Source organism: Phyllostomus hastatus, unplaced genomic scaffold, assembly GCF_019186645.2.
Source record: "Phyllostomus hastatus isolate PE091 unplaced genomic scaffold, TTU_PhHast_1.1 phas_contig_58, whole genome shotgun sequence".
Taxonomy (NCBI): domain Eukaryota; kingdom Metazoa; phylum Chordata; class Mammalia; order Chiroptera; family Phyllostomidae; genus Phyllostomus; species Phyllostomus hastatus.
This window is the reverse complement of record NW_025333916.1, coordinates 49,454,301-49,471,671: the sequence shown is the minus strand read 5'-3', so window position 1 is coordinate 49,471,671 and position 17,371 is coordinate 49,454,301.

Here is a 17,371-nt window from a genome sequence, read left to right as displayed (position 1 = left end):
CATGTAACAGGGTGCAGCCAAGAGGGGAGCCTCAATAGGGATCTGTAATAAGATCCAGAAGAGCCTGGAGATAATTGGCTCCACACCACAGGGCCACACCTGCCCAGAATCTGGCAGCTGTGGCCAATTGTGAGAGGAGCTGGAAATGGGGCTTCAGAGGAAGATTGGCGCTGGGATTTAAACCGAGACGCGGCAGCTATTTGAGGGGGGGTGCATGCGTAGCCCTGCAAGAGAGAACCACACAGCTTGAGCAGAGTGGAGACTCCCGCAGCCCTGAGAGGGAGAACCACGCGGCTCTGGCAGAGTGGGGACTCCCGTGGTCCAGGGAGAGAGGACCACGTGCCTTTGCCAGAGTAGGGACCTCCGCAGCTTTAGGAGATATGGTACTCTGGACTGGGCAAAGGGGGAAGGAAGAGAGGACTGTGTCTGTTTGTGGGTGCTTTAAGGGACTTTAGAATTTTTGGTGAAGACATTAGGTCCCTAACTTTAAGTTTGTATAGCATTAAATAAACGTTTCCTTTCCTTTTCACGAATCTCTGGCATTGAGAGACATCTTTCCTCTGGCGGTGGACATAATGGACCTGGGGGCTTCTTTATATCATCTCAGGCCCCCCCTTGTTTGTTCTATAACACCCATAGTCATAATATAAAATGACCATTAAGATGAATAAATGTCACAAACCTTGGGAAACACAGCTGTGTCATTATGCAAAAATGACGCAAGGGAACTTTTTTCTACCAGAGTTAATGGAGTTACAATGGAACAAAATTAAATAATACGTTAATGGCAAATAATTTTTTTCCAAATGTTAATATATTATTTCAAATGTTCAAATCAGGTTACATGAAGTTGGCTAAGTCCAACAATTATTCAAAATTATCTAGTTTTACTCACTTTGAAGTAATTAAATATATAATCTTTTTTCAGTACTTAATTTATGTCATATAGGAGATAATCATTTCAAATGTACTTTGTAATTATCCTGCTATGAGAGTTTTATATCAGGCAGTGCAAAAATTAAAGCATTATCAAACTTATTCTAAATTCAATTTCAAAAAAAATAGAGACAAATTTAAAATTTCAAAATAATATAACTATAAACATGCCATCTCTTTTTATATAATGAAACATAAAGGATGTTTTAATTTTATATTAATGTATTTGAGGTATGCCCACCAAGTGATATTATGTGATCCAGCCATCATGTGATATGAAAAATAGAGACATTTATTGAAAAAAGATACAAGATAGAAGAAATATTATACCTAGGACAATGACACCTCAGTCCCCTTTAAAGTAGGCACCTTGGGACTTCATACAATTCTCCCAATTGCCATCAGCTGCCCAGTCATGTTTTGCTGAATCTCAGCTGGAGTCTGAAATCTCTTACCTTTCAAAGGTGATTTTAGTTTGGGGAAAAGCCAGAAGTTGCAGGTCACCAAATCTGAGCTGTAGTGGAGCTGAGTCACCTGGGTGATTTGATGTTTCACCAAAAAACTCTGCATGAGACATGATGTATAAGCAGGCAGGTTGTTTGATGAAGCTGCTCATCACCAGTTGCCCATAGCTACAGCCTTTTGAATCATCCAAATAGTTTCCATGGAGGAATGTCCAAGCTTAATGTATAATTTGAAGCAGATTCATTGTTCTACTCACTCAGTCATTTTGAATGTGAGGGCTACACAGTACACATGCTCACTCAACAGTTTCTAGTGCCCTCACTGACTGGTACTGGGAGGTCATTATTGTTCACACCTGCGTATTAAGTCCACTTTCCTTGGCTACCAGGTTACATTAATGTCTCAAACTGTTCTCATTATGTTAACAATGGTTGCACTTTTTCCAGACAGACCTCGTGTATAAAAGCCAACAAGTGTGTTAAAAGTTGTTGAGTGACATCAATCATTAAGGAAATGCAATTCAAAGCCACATTGAGACAATATCTCACACTTACTAGGGTAACTACAATAAAAATAAAGGAAATAGAAAGTGGTGGTATGTGCTTTTTCACCCTGTTATAAACTATTTAGACTCACTCTGTTTCTATTCAGTTCCACTAAACTCCAATATTTTTTAGGCTTCATTTAGTATGCAGAGTGTACCAGAGATTGACAAATATACAGGTGAGCCAGCTAATGTTGATTGAGTCTTTGGTTGTACGCACTAAAAGTCGGAGAATAATACCAGGCTCTAATGGCAAACATTTCTGTTGTAAAAGGAAAGAAAAAATAATTTTAAAAAATTACTAGAAATAAACAATTGCTAGAAATATGGAGGAAATACATCCATATTATTAAATCGAATTGTGCTGCTAACTTTTGGTCTTATTAGAACATTTTTACAACACATGTCTTACCAAGTTTTATCTTCCTTTTTTATACTTCTATGCTATTTCATAGCATAACAATAATTTTCATGTATTTTTGATACATGAAAGGCTGATATCAACTGAATTAAAACTTGAATGGTTGGCCATTTCTGTATTTTAATAACCATATCAATTTTAAACAGATGATACCATCTGTTTTCAAAGCCTGTAGGAAAATTTAAGCTTGGTTTAAACTATAAACAGAGTACAACTTATTTCTCATTAAAAAGAAGAAGAAAGAAATAATGTATTAAAATTATTTAGAACAATTTGCAAATGTTCTTCCAATTAAACGACTGTCTATAAAAATGGATTATAGAGGTTTCACAATAAGAAAAAATTAGTTCATTTTATGTTCAGTTGTTTGCAACATTTTGCCTTTGGACTTGAATGTTCTCAAAACTTTTACTTTTTACATACTTATATGCTATACAAAACAGGAAAGAAATAAAACAATAAGAGAGATGAAGACATGATATCTGACAAAAAAGGATTCTGGAGAAAACTAAAAGAATTACTCAAGAAAATGTAAAAACATCCTAGAGAAGCACATAGAAGTCAACCCATGCAGACAGTAATAGACATAAAAATCTAGAAGAAAAGTCCAGGAAATATAGAATTCAGTGTCTGATATATACAATTTCACAGATGTTCCAGACCTTATCAAAGGAATAGAAGTAAATTAGTGAAAAAATTATATGAGTATAGGTAACATTAAGTGCATGACCCCATAGGACACTGATTTACCCCAAAACAATTCCTAGCCAAGAAAATGAGTGTGAGATTACATCACTTGGAAGTGAACAATGTTTAAAATTACAACAATTAAGTACTACATATTAATATGACCAAAACCTGTCATTAAATTATATTTGGAGGACAAGAGAAAGTAAAATATTTATGTTTTTATTAAAAAGTAATAGTAAAATTCACATAAATTATTGGAGGAATTCGGTAGAAAATGTATACAATAAAAGTTAAGAATTAATTGTGTAAGTAAGTTATTTAAAAGGAAGTAAAGAGCAGAAGGAAGGGAGGTCATGGTGGTAAAGGATATTGCCATAAGTCTATATTGAGAGCTGGGAATTTCCTCCAGTCAGTTTTACATATTCCATTTCAGTGCAAGAGCTCCAGAGGTGACTGTTTGGAAGGACAAATGGGCAAGGCTCTTCACTGAAGTCTTTCATCACACCCAGATCAGCCTTCTCGAACTTGGCTTTATTTTTCATGTTTCTCCCACATTCTTAATGACTAAGATTATACAAATTCTCGAGAACTAGGTCTGTATGTTACAGATAGGCCTTACAAGTGAATTACAATGGAAATTTTTCCAATAAGTTGTTTTTTAATTAGCAATTTGATAAATAGAGGAACAGTCTGATATTATTTCCAGAGGAAAGAAAAATCATTCTGTATTTAGAGCAAATGTCTGGAGAAAAGTAAAGGCAAAACCTTAGACTGGAGAAGTGTATGGCCTTCTCTTCCCTATCCTACCTGGTAACTATCTGACATCTTGTATTGAAAGTTAACGATGTTTTCATATCAGATTTCAAACTATATTGTTTTCTAAATTTATATTACATATTATAAATGTTATTATATATTATATTTATACTCATAAATGTAATTTATTTGTATTATATATAATATAGCTTTGAAATATAATTTTAGAAAATTATATAAAGATGTAAAGATGTCTTATGACATTTCTGCAGATGATTTTATAGATGACGATTTTTCATCAGATGATTTTATAACATCTATAGATGTAAATTTACATCTATATTACATATTATAAATATTATATATTATATTTATACTCATAAATGTAATTTATTTGTATTATATATAATATAGCTTTGAAATATAATTTTAGAAAATTATATAAAGATGCAAAGATGTCTTATGACATTTCTTTTAAAATATTTTATAGGTAATAATCACTCTTCCTTAAAATTTACACAAAGCTTTTGCTACAAATGAAGGAAAGGTAGATACTTATTTAGGACAACTTTAAAAGTTGTAGCCAAAGATCAACCATTTGCTACATGTCCACTTGGCTATGATGAATTTAACTCATTGCCCATGTTAGGGTTAATCCTGTGTTTATCTGTCTTAAGAACTATAGACTATTTTCTACTTGACGAGTGTCACACGGAATGATTGTCCCCTAGGTGGAAATACAGTTTTATTTCAGTCATTCCCTATATAGAAAAATGCATGATTCATCCCATTTGGAATGCAAAATTTATTTTTTTTGTTAACATTCACTGAGCCAGAACAAAATGCAACACATTTTCAAAATCCATACATGTCAGCAGGTATAAAAAGGGAAAACTGCAATGGGAAGACAAAAGGCAAGACCTCACAATTTTACTCAATAACTTATTAGAATAGTGAATTTACTTACAACCCTAGCATGATGACCATGCTAGAATTTTTATGGAAATTCTTGACTAAAAAGCAGGAGGGAGTCTTTTCCCCATGCCAGACACTAAACTGAATGACTCACTTTATGATGTAAAGGTTCAGATCTAAATAAGATAGACACACTTTTTATGATTTATGTTAAAATTATTTTCCCTTTTATTGTTTCCCTAAAAACATTACTCCTTCAGACTTCTGCTCATTGTTTTTCTTTTCTTAAATGCTTCACATATTTGAGCTGAGCTGAGTCCTCCTATTAAAGATTAGCAGACAAATAAGGACTCATTTGTTGTATTATTCCATGGATGAGTCCTTTCTACTTTGGTTAGTAAAAGCAAAACAAACAACTCAGATAGGTAGTTTTAAGACATGTATTTTTTTATATTAACATAAAATAGTAACATTTCATGTGAATGTCATGTATATATAAAAAGTGTATTTCATCTAGCTATTTTCCTCCTGATTATTGGTTGACACCCATTTGTTGGGTCTGCTTCTGATTTTCAATGTCTGTCTCTGAAAACAGACAGTCAAAAGAAAAGAAAGACGGGGGCAGGAAAAGGAAGGAAAAGAAAAAAATTAGTCTAAGCAGCACTTGACATAATATTTTTGTAATTCAGTTTTAGAATTCAAACACATCACTCTTTCCACATTATATTGATCAAAGTAAGCAGAGAAGCACATCAGATACAAGGGATGGTGAATGAAGTCAAAGGGTCTGTTTTTCTGTTAAGCTGTATTTATGCAGTACACAAGTTATTTAAAGTGTCAAAGATAGAGCCAAATTATTTTATTACAACATTTAAATCATCATCAGAATAAGTGATTTAAACTAGCAAGATCTCATTATCATCATAATAACCTTCTCAAACTGTTCTCAAGCAGCTTATAGATATCTGAAATCCACCCATGTCCCAAAGGACTTTTTTACTGTATAATCCATTGCTACAATGAGTGAGTATACCTAATCTAGAAATAAACACTTTTCAGAGTTGTGGATTTAACTGCCCTCATCAACATAGTTACTTACCCGGTGAAAGGGAAAAAAACAAGTGGCGATGGCAGATCTGATCCATAAGAGCATGTCTATTTGAACTTTATAAATATTGATTTTTTTGCTGTTTCTAAACTAAACCTTTTACTGTATCATATTCCTAGTCCATTAGTATATTGACATATGTTTAAATCGCATGACATGTCACCCTATGTGCTATAAACTGTATTACTTTTCTCTTGTTTCCTTTCCATTTCAAATGGCACCATTTAGTTTACCTGATGCTAACACCCTGCTGCTGATTTCTCAAGACTCTGTCTTCTCTAACGCCAACCAATTCTGTTGCCTTTAGTGATTATTTCTAAGGAAATCATGATTTCATTATATGTTTTACATCTCAGTAACATTTAGTGGTGTTTTTATACTCTATTAAAGAAAAAAGTACTACTCTTCTCACCATCTCTATTGTAGAATATACGTGCACATAAAAGATACCGCCTTTGTATTTCCTAGGCTCCCATACTCCCTTCAGTCAAATTTGCTTTGCAAGAAGGTCCTCTCACATATGTTATTGAGGAGACAACAAACAAAGGGACTTCTACAAGTGTTTCTCTATCAGCAATTTGTAATTTTGTCAGTTACTTAAGTCAGTATCAGGTTGAATATTAAATCTCAGAAGGCACATACAAACCTGAAGTAGGCATTTTCCATTCTTTGTGCAGAGAAGCATCGATCAACAAACAATATATATTGAACAGGAAGTATGTGTCTAACACCATATTAATTGGTATTAATGCAACAGTACCTTCAAAAGATAGTCTTCCCCTTTTTAATCTAACGCAGACCACCAATCTTCAAAGAGAAAGAAGAATGAAACAACCACTAAGAGATGAAGAGTCACAGTGTTGCTCATCAGGTGGAAAATGGTAGCTTGTTCTTTAGTTTCCTGTTGTTTTTCAGCTCTGTGTTCCAGTCTCTCATTGAGGCTGGCTTTAACTTATTTCTTTCCCTCCCTCCCTCCCTCCCTCCCTCCCTCCCTCCTCCCTCCCTCCCTTCTTTCCTTCCTCTCTGTCTTTCTTTTCTTTCTTTTTTGTGAGAATTTGGAAACCCCTTTCCCAGATAAGTTCATTGTCCTCTTACCCAATATAGGAGAGGCAAGGTGATGCCAGCTTCCATACAGTGTCATTTCCCTGCTTCAGTACACCAGCACTGTTACAGCCAATGGTGTTACATGAGCTGAATGGTCTTTTGACTTGGGGAATTTGGATGTTCACTCTATTAATACATTCTTTTATAGCCAACTTCAATTTGCACTTCACAAGGTGCTATCATATCAGTCAGCGTCATAGCATAAGCCCCGGGAAACCTGCCTCCTCTTTTCAGGTGCAAATGTTTAATATAACTAGCTATAAGAGAATAACTGAGACTTGAAGTGATGAGACATAAAGGCATTAGGGTTTGGGAGATAAGAACAAGAAATATTGGACCTGATGAAATCAAATACATGTTCATGTGAAATGATTAAGACTTGGTCATCATGGATCATTTGCTTAGCAAATATATTCTTCTATTTGTGTTATTAAATGTGTTGTCCTACAACAAAATGATTCTCAGCTGCAGTGACTATTTTTATAACAATATATGCATTCTATAAAATAAGTTTAAAACACCGCATTACTTATGTCTTTGATATCACATGCCCACAGAGACTCTCACTCACTAACTTCCCCTTTTCACTAACACAAACCCTACATGCACTGAAATTAGATCAATTTTCTGGTCATTGATTTCACCTAGAATATATGTTCTGTCAGCTTGTCAACTCGTGCTTGAATAGGCAAACTTCTACTCTTTTCCCCCATTTATTTCTTTATTTTTCTTTTGATTTAATCTTTATTATATTTTTCTATTACCATTTAATCCCTTTGTACCCCTCCCCCTTGCAATCACCACCCTACTGTCCTTGTCCATGAGTCTTCTTTCCTTTTTATTCAATCTCTCTGCCTCCTAATCTCCCCCATTAGCTGTCATCCTGCTCTCTTTCTGTGACTTTGTTTCTACTTTGCTTGTTAGTTCAGTAAAACTGTGGTCTCATATTTTCCAGTTGCCTCTTTTTGACTACATACTCTTCCTTAATTTACGTTCACAATTTTTTTCTTAAATCTCTCTCTCAGTGTATGGCTATAGCACCTTTTTCGTACTTACACTATAATATCAAAAAAGTGCTGTATAACTTACTAAATTTTATTTGCTTATTTATGTCACTACTCTGAGATAGTGTGGAAATTTAATTCTATAAATTATTGTATTTTCTGTGTAAGTACATTTGGTAGATACTAGGCATTTGGTAATTATTTGTGAATGATTGAATGTTCTGCCTTAACCGTACTGGGTGATGTGAAGTCATTCCATTCTTTATAACTAAGTTCTATATTACTACTTTAACACTGCCTTGGATTTGAATTTCAGCACAGTAGCTGACTGCAGGGCTTTGAGCAAACCTTTTTATACAAATAAATCCTAGTTTATCATCTATAAAAATAAATAGCTAGTTTATATTCTTTCATATTTAATATCATCAAGCTACTAAAGATGGATGGGATCATGGAGACTAGAAAAAATAAATAGAAAATACAAAAACCTGCAACATAAGCAATCCTTTTACTCCTTAGCTATGCAGAGAGACTTCATTTCATAAGAGAGACTTCATTGCATAGTTATAATATATTGATGTAGACCACAAAGGATACTGATGAAAAGAAGGACATGATAGAGGGAATAAACAAATGACCACAGCATCCTTACTTGATTCCCCATCTCTGTTCCACACTGCCCAAATCACTCTCTCATGCACCCTCTTATTGCTTGTCGTACCCTTCACTTTGCTAACTTCCTTAGGGCAGCCAGTTCTAGGGCAGCCAATTGTAGGCTTTTGTTTAGATTGATTTCTTCTACTTTTTTTTGGTGTACCTGCATATTCATGTTTAATTTTTTTTGCCTTTGTCTTGCACTTATTAACCTATTACCTATGTTGTTAAGAATCAACTTAAGAGCTTTAGCTTAAGTACTGATAAAAGATGGAAAAGAAAAATTATAGTAAAAACATTTGTTATTCATCAAAGAACTTTCATTCCTCCAATGCATATTTCAAAAATTAAGTACAATATTCTATCAAATTAAAAATGATTTAAAATCTTAACATCCTATGATAGTATAGGGTGGGACAAAGTAGGTTTACAGTTGTGAGCACAAGGAACAGAGTATATTCTTGTATTATTATTTATTATTTTCCATACAAACAACAGTAAACCTAATTTTTCTCACTCTGTGTACTAGAAAATGTGGGTACACAGAATTTGTTACTGTATTTTTCTCATTTACAAGAGTGAAAAGACCGTAGTCCACAACATAATTTCCCTTCCAAAACTGAAGGTAAGGAGGAGAAAAGGGATGTTGTGGAGGGTTGGGATAGGCAATGAAGAATGCTAATCTCATGAAGCTGAGTAAATGATTGAAAGAAGACATGTTAATAGGTTTATGTATAAGGGGGAATCTCACATGTAATTATAAATTACAGGAAATTTAAGGGTTTGAGAATCATAGAATTCTTGATTTGCAGGAAATACACAATTATTGTTTGTAACTACTTGTCTCAGGATGAGGACTCTAATCCTGCTTCTTTCTGAAAAATCCAGTAAATGACCTTAAAAAAAAGTTAATGTAAAATGATATTTTCAGATTTAAATGTATGTTTAACTTAATCAATAATCAGGAAAAAACAAATTTAGTTCCCAATGGGGGTCTGCAGTACTGACTGGTCCTGTCTGAAATTGTCAGCACTGAATTTCTAGTGGCTATTATTATTTTCACTGTATGCCTTCACTCACATTCCATGTCACTTACCAGTTCTTCACCTCCAAAGAAACCAAACCATTTATCTGTTCTTTTCATGAGGCCTTTTCAAATTTCTCTCATAGTGTGTATTTATATTCATAGTTTTACTATTAATTTTAGACTGTAATGTCATATTCCCAAACTTACTTTAAAAAATCTTTATATATTTAGTACAATATAGCTTATTCCCTTATACTAAAAAATGCTGACTGAATGATTTATTTATTCATATAATTTAGTTCCCATGATTGAGATTTTCAGGTAATTATTCCCCTTTTTTTTCAAGAGGTAAATCTCCATTCCTTGTTTATGGTTCCCAAGCCCCTGTTTATATTTTACTGTTCTCTAAATTTACACATATAAACTTTCAACGAACCTCTTGGATTCTACTTATTACTTCTTTATTGATATGTATTTAAGCTAAGTAACATGGGAGATATTTCTCTGAAGATCCAAAAGTAACACCATTTTTACCATACAGCTGTCAAGCTTCTGTCACATTATCATTTTGTTTAATCTCCAAAGAATAATATCATCATTGTTCACCTCTTTCTGCAAAAGGAAAACAAAAACAGGTAATCTTACTTATTTTTAAAGTTTATACTTCCAAACACATAGCTATTTTCAGGCATTCTTTTTAGTCCTGTAATATGCAAAAATCTATCTAATATTAACCTGCACAATTTTCTTTGAATTCTTTGATCACTTATTTAGCTAAATTCATGTCAAGATAGTAATATGAATGATTGCTTTTCTGTTTTCCTTGAAATAACTCTTTTTGATGATCTTTGTCAATAATTATTTTTAACTAGATTAAACTCCAATTTAAGTAATTAAGAAGCACCACTTTGGAAGTAATTAAAAGATAACTCAGGCTCATTATGAAAATAAACTGATGAAGTCTATAACTTTATTATACTGTCTTGTTTTATAGCTAGAGGAGTTATTAATTATTTACATATTTCACAACACTAAGTCCTATATAAAATTCCTCAATGATCACAGAATTTTGTGAATAACAAGATAATAAAATCATTTAACTATAGTACAAATATATGCTCTAAAATATACTGAGACTCAAATTGGAGTCTAGAAACCAAAGTTAGAATAATGCCAAATGCACATAAATATAGGTTCTGTAAATTTTCCATGACTGATGATTCATTGCTTTGATGATATCAATGATACAAGGTGTTATGTGAGTCATTTCCTGCAGTTTTTCTCTTCTATCCTTTCCTTGCCAGTATATGTGAGAAATAGTTTTTCTGGACTGATCTTATTCCCTAATGTTCAACTTTTGCTCTCAGTTCCTGGGGCTTCGAACATGTATATGTCTATATTAGCAAAGAAAAGGTAGTGTAATTAAAATTTGAATATAATGTTCTCTAATTAATTATTCTGTATATAATTATCTAGCATTATTCAAAATTGTATATATTTGCAAATGAAACAGTGATACTTGCCAATCTTATCTAAGACACATCAACAAAAGTAAATTATTTTATGTAAGTCTATATTTGTTTACTATTTCAGTTTTTATTTCATTATGTTAAGGATATTTATTTTGTTCATTATCATCCATGCCCAGAATTTTATTTTTAATTCCTGTGAAAATTAACATTGAAATTTTGACAGGAATAGCATTAAATCTGTATACTTCTTTGGGTAGTATGGAGGCTTTAAAAATATTAACTCTTCAGAATGTATGAACACAATTTGGCTTTCTGTTCATATTGTATCTTTTTCAATTTATTTCATCAATATTTTGTTTTTCTCAACATACAAATCTTTCATTGTCTTGGTTAATCCCTATATTTTTGTTCTTTTTGATGCTATTGCAAGTAGATTGTTCTCTTTTCCTTTTTCTTTTTTTTAAGGTTAGTTTATTGTTAGCACACTGAAACACAACTGATCAATATATGTTTATTTTGTATCTTGCAACCTGACTGAATTTGTTTATTTATTCAAAGACTATTTTGAGAAGTCATTAAGGTTCCCTACATATCAGATCATGTGATTTGCAACCATATAATTTTACTCCTTCCTTCCCAACTTGAATGATTTTTTTTTTTCTGACCTACCTGGTCTGCCTAGGACTTCTGGCACCATATTCAATAAAAGTGGTGGGAGTGGGCATCATTGCCTTGCTCTTAATCTTAGAAAACATGTTTTCAGGTTTTTTTTATGATTGAGAATCATATTAGCTTTTCATATGTGATATTTTCATAGTTCTTAACCTAAGATTATTGATTTTTTCAAATTATTTTTCTGAGTTTATTGAAATAATCATATGAATTTTATCCTTCATTCTGTTAATGTGATACATCGCATTATTTGATTTCCTTATTTTTTTATTTTTTATTGTTGTGCAATTACAGTTGTAATTTCCCTCCCATTTCCCTCTTATTACTCTCCCCTCCCCTACCTACTCCTACCTCCCACATTCAGTCTTCCTTTCCCATTGCCTTTATCCATGGGTCCTTTATGTTGAATAATCCTTACATCCCAGAGATAAATCCTACTATGTCATGATCTCTGACCATTTGGTTGTGCCATTGATTTTTATTTGCTAAATTGGAACCACATGAAATTCCAAATAGCCAAAGCAATCTTTAGAAAGAACAAAGTTGGAGACATCACATTCCCTGATTTCAAAATATTTTATAAACTTTGAGTAGTTAAAATAGTATAGTACTAGAAAAAAAATAGACAATTAGACATATAAGCCAATGGAATAGGGTAGAGAGTATGAAAGTAAGCACATGAATATATGGCCAACTGATTTTGACAAGAGTGCCATGAATCAATACATCATGAGGAAAGAATTTTTTTTAACAATAGAGGAGAAACAGGATATGCACACATAAAACCATGAAACTGGACCCATACACAAAACTCAACTCAAAATGGATTAAAGACTTAAATCTAAGATGTGAATTTATAAAATTTTCAGAAGAAAATTAGGAAAAAACTTTATAACATTGTCTTTGGCAATGATTTCTTGGACATGGCATTAAAATCAAAGTAACAAAAGGAAAAACAAAGTAACAAGAGGGGCTATATCACACTGAAGTGCCTCTGCACAACAAAGAAAACAAGCAATATAGCAACGAGCATTATGCTAAATGAAATAAGCCAGGCAGTGAAAGACAAATACTATACAATCTCACCTATAAGTGGAACCTAATCAATGAAACAAACAATAGAGCAAAATATAACCAAAGACATTGAAATAAAGAATGAACTGACAGTACCCAGAAGGGAGGGCAGAGGGGGATAGCAGGGAAAGGAGGGAAACAATCATCAAAGAACATGTATAAAGGACCCATGGACAAAACCAAAGAGAGATAAGACTGAAGGTGGGAGGTGGGGTGGGTGGAATGGGGGAGACTGGCAGGGGGGAAATGGAGACAACTGTATTTGAACAAATGTATATATATATACATTTCTGATCACAACAGAATTACATTCAAAAGTCAGTACCAGAATGATATCTGGAGAATCCCCAAATATTTGGAATCAACACACTTTTAGTAACATTTAGGTCAAAGAAATCTTCAAAAGAAACATTAAATAAACCATACTATGAACTGAATGAAAATATAATTCATAATTTGTGGGATGTTGCTAACCAGTATTTAGGGTTTAAATTAAAACTCTGAAGGCCCTATTAAAAAGAAGAAAATTCTCAAACTCTTGATGTAAGTTTTCATTTTAAGAAACTAAAACAACAGTAAATTAAGCCAAAATATAGCCAAAAAAAAGTTACAATAAAGATGAAAGCAAAATGTATAAAATAAAAAAAATAAAAAAACAGAAAAAAGACAGAGAAAATCAAGGAAATAAAAGCGAATTCTTTTAGACCAGTGATATTGATCAATCTCCAGCCAAATGTATCAATAAAGAAGAAATACATAGCCTATTTTAAGAGTGACATAAAAATGAGAGGATACTAAATGGACAATAAAGGAATGTTAAGAATAGTAATGTGGTATTAAATGTGAAAGCAGATAAAAAAGATAAATTCTTTGCAAGATAGAAACAAATTTCATTGAAGATCAAATAACAGATAAGATGAATAGACCTACATCTATGAAAAATATTAAATTTGTAGTTAAAAACTATTTTTCAGGAAGAACTTTTCATTCAAATGACTTTACAGCAAGTCTTATCAATATTTTAACAAAAAATAATAATTTTACAAAAGTTCTACAAGGAACTAGAAGAAGTTTTATTCTCTAACTTTTCTATGAACACAGCCTTAATTTCATACTAAAATCAGACAAAGATTTTATAAGAAAATAAATATCTTTCATGAAATAATATTCCTGATGAACACATATGTAAAAATGCTGAACACAAAATTTTGGTAGTCAAATTAAGCAACATATAAAAATGCTCATACATATATCATAACCAAATAGAGTTTGTTTCCTAAATACAAGTTTGTTTTAACATGAGAAAGTCAATATTATATTTCATTGTATTAACAATTTTAAAAAGGAAAAATATCACCTTCATAAATACAGAAAAAACACTTAATAACATCTAATATCCATTTCTGTTAAATACTTTAAACAAAGTATTTATAGAAGAAATCTTCCTCAACCCAATAAAGGGTATCTACAAATATACAAGTTACCTAATATGTTACAGTAAATGACTAAATATTTCCCCCTAAGATGAGAAATAAGACCCAAAAGTCTGCTCTTAACATCTCTATTAACAATGTACTAGACATTATAGTTAGTGCAATTAAGTAAGAAAAATGATGAATTTACAACCGGATTAAAAAAGGACAAAAATGGTTTCTGTTTACAGCAGACATGCTTGTCTATGTAGAAAAATGGGCGGAATTGATAACAATTTTGTAGAACTATGATATGAACTTCATAGAGTTGCAAAATATTACATAAATATGTATATATATTTCTATATGTCAGAAATGAACATTTGAAAATTAAAATTTAAAAATAATACTATTTACAATAAAATGAAAACACATGAAACAAAATTCTTAGGGATATATCTGACAAAAATGTTGCAGAACTTTCATGAAGTTTTTCAAAGAAAACTACAAAATATTGCTGAGGGAATTTAAAGACCTAATAAATGGAGATGTTTATTATGTTAATGGATCATAACATCTAACAGTGTTAAAATATTAATTTTGCACATTGATCTATAGATTCAATGCAATCAGTCAAAATTTAAGTAGGTTTCTTTGTTGAAACTGACAAACTGAACTGGGGCAGGGGACAGTGATGGGAGGAAAAAAGGATCAACTATGGTGAAGAACAACAAATAAATAACAATGAAATAAAGTACAAAGCACATAACACTTTGAAAAACTGTGAAAAATATAAATTAGCAATGCCTGATATTAAGACATTATAAAACAAAAATATTTAAGACGGAGGTACTGGAAGAAACATATCCAATCTGATCAAAAATCAGAATACAGATTTCAAAAGTAGTAATTGCATGAAAAACTGATTTTTTAAAATACATAAAGCCACTTAAGTAGAAACTGGAAGAAAGTATGTTCATCAAACAGAGCTGGAACTTTCAGATATCCATATGCATTAAGTTAATTTTGCTCCATAGTTAGACTAACACCATATATGCAATGAACCTAAATGGTCCCAGACCTAAATGTAGAACCTAAAACTACAAGAATTGTAGAAACTACTCTGCAAGAAAATGTGTACACTTTCAGTTAAGCACTGATTTCTTGGGTGTGACAGCAAACACATGGCCCAAAAAAACAAATTTGATTGATTGGAACATACCAAAATTAAAAATAAAATGAATACACAAAGCCAAAAACTTACGGAAAATATTTACAAATCACATATGATAAAGGACTTATAGTCCCATTATAGAAAACATTCTCAAAACTCAACAATGAGAAAAGACTTACCAAACAAAAATAGACAAAATGTATTTTTGAACATAATTATCAAAGAAAATGCACAGATGGCAAAAGAGCACACACACAGAGTGCTCCACATCAGTGCTCATTACGGACATAAAAATGAAAACTAAATTAAAATTCCTCCCATGGTTGTTTAAATGGTTACAATTAAAATGACTTACAATTCCAATGTAGGTGAGCATGATTAAGAATTCAAACTCTCATATAATTCTAGAAAGAATGGATGTGAAAATAATAACACCACTTTGGGAAATAATCGGTTATGTTCTTAAGAAGTAAGTAATCTTATCTGAGGATTAATAAATCAGAGTAGTAAGTGGCATATACTCTAACTGATGCTAAAGTAGAAGTAGGTATATTACTTTTACAAACAGCTAAACTTGCACATAGAATCTAATTAGGCATTAGTAAAGAGAAAGTACTTGGATTGGAATGTTACATTATTTTAGGGAGAAGAACTACATTTTCAAGTATAACTTTTCAAAAAAATGTAAGTCGGTGGAGTTTCCAGCACATTTTAGGTAATGGTCAGAAGGAAGTATGCAAAGGTGAATGAATCACCAGTACTCACCGCCTTAATAATGTTTCTTAAAACAATGAAATTTTCAAATGATAAGCGATAGCATAAAGCTGAAAAAAGTTGTTATAACCATGGCAGTACTGTAATAGAAAGAATATTATGAACAGAGGACATTGCTCATCTTTACAGTGATGAAAAAACTGGTAAATTCCAAAACTGCTCAGATTGCAACTAAGTGAAAGTCTGCTTCTCCTATTCGGTTTCTAACACTCTTCCTCACACTGCTATTGAGAATAGCAGTTTTCTCTAATAAACATTTCTCCAAATGATTATGAATCAAAAAAGGGTAAACTTTTGGTGAAACTTCCAGCTTCAATGATGCCATAACTTTAGGAGCATTCTAAAATCAACTGTCAGGAGTCAAGAAGCATTATTAGTTTTGCTTTGGGGAAGCAAGACCAAAGATGGATTCTAATTTTTATGCCGGATAATCCTAGCAACAACTAGTTCATTTCTATTGCAGAGATTCCAGGGAATCAAACAAATTGGGTGTTCTAGTTAGCCATTCAAATATTCTTTTAAAAATATTGTTTTAAGAAGTACATTTCTAGACAATAAAAACCACAGTAAATTAAAAAAAGTAAAACTGATATTTAAAAATATCTGAAGATATTTTGTTTGGTTTTGATTTACTGTTTGTTTCTCAGGTATCATTTTAGAGTGTACTTTCAATCTATTGTGAATAGTATTTCGGCTGCATAGTGATTTTATGCTGTATTACAAATGATTACTTTTCAAACAAAAAAAATTACCATATCAAAGTTTTACCTTCATAACTACCGAGACCTCGAGTCGTATTTAACTCACTCCATCTTGTCGCTGGATAAATAGAACAGGTCATACTTTAGAGAAAGGAGGGATGTTGGTTTAAACAGATGGCTTTCTTTGTGTCTTCCCTGAGTCAAGGGGAACCATGGCAACAAGCTAAGAGGGGATGTTGCTTAGCAACTAGAAACATTAATGAAGAGATTTCCAAACTATTTTTAGGGGAAAAGAGTGTTTTGGAAAAACTTTAGGACTTGGCATAAATGTACACCAAAATTCATTTATGGAACATGCTGAGTACATAATCACAAATCTGGAAAACCTACTCCTTTATAAAGGAAAAATATCAAATAAGTGACTTATCGGACATTTTTTCTAAAAGTAATATTTTTATATTAATAGCA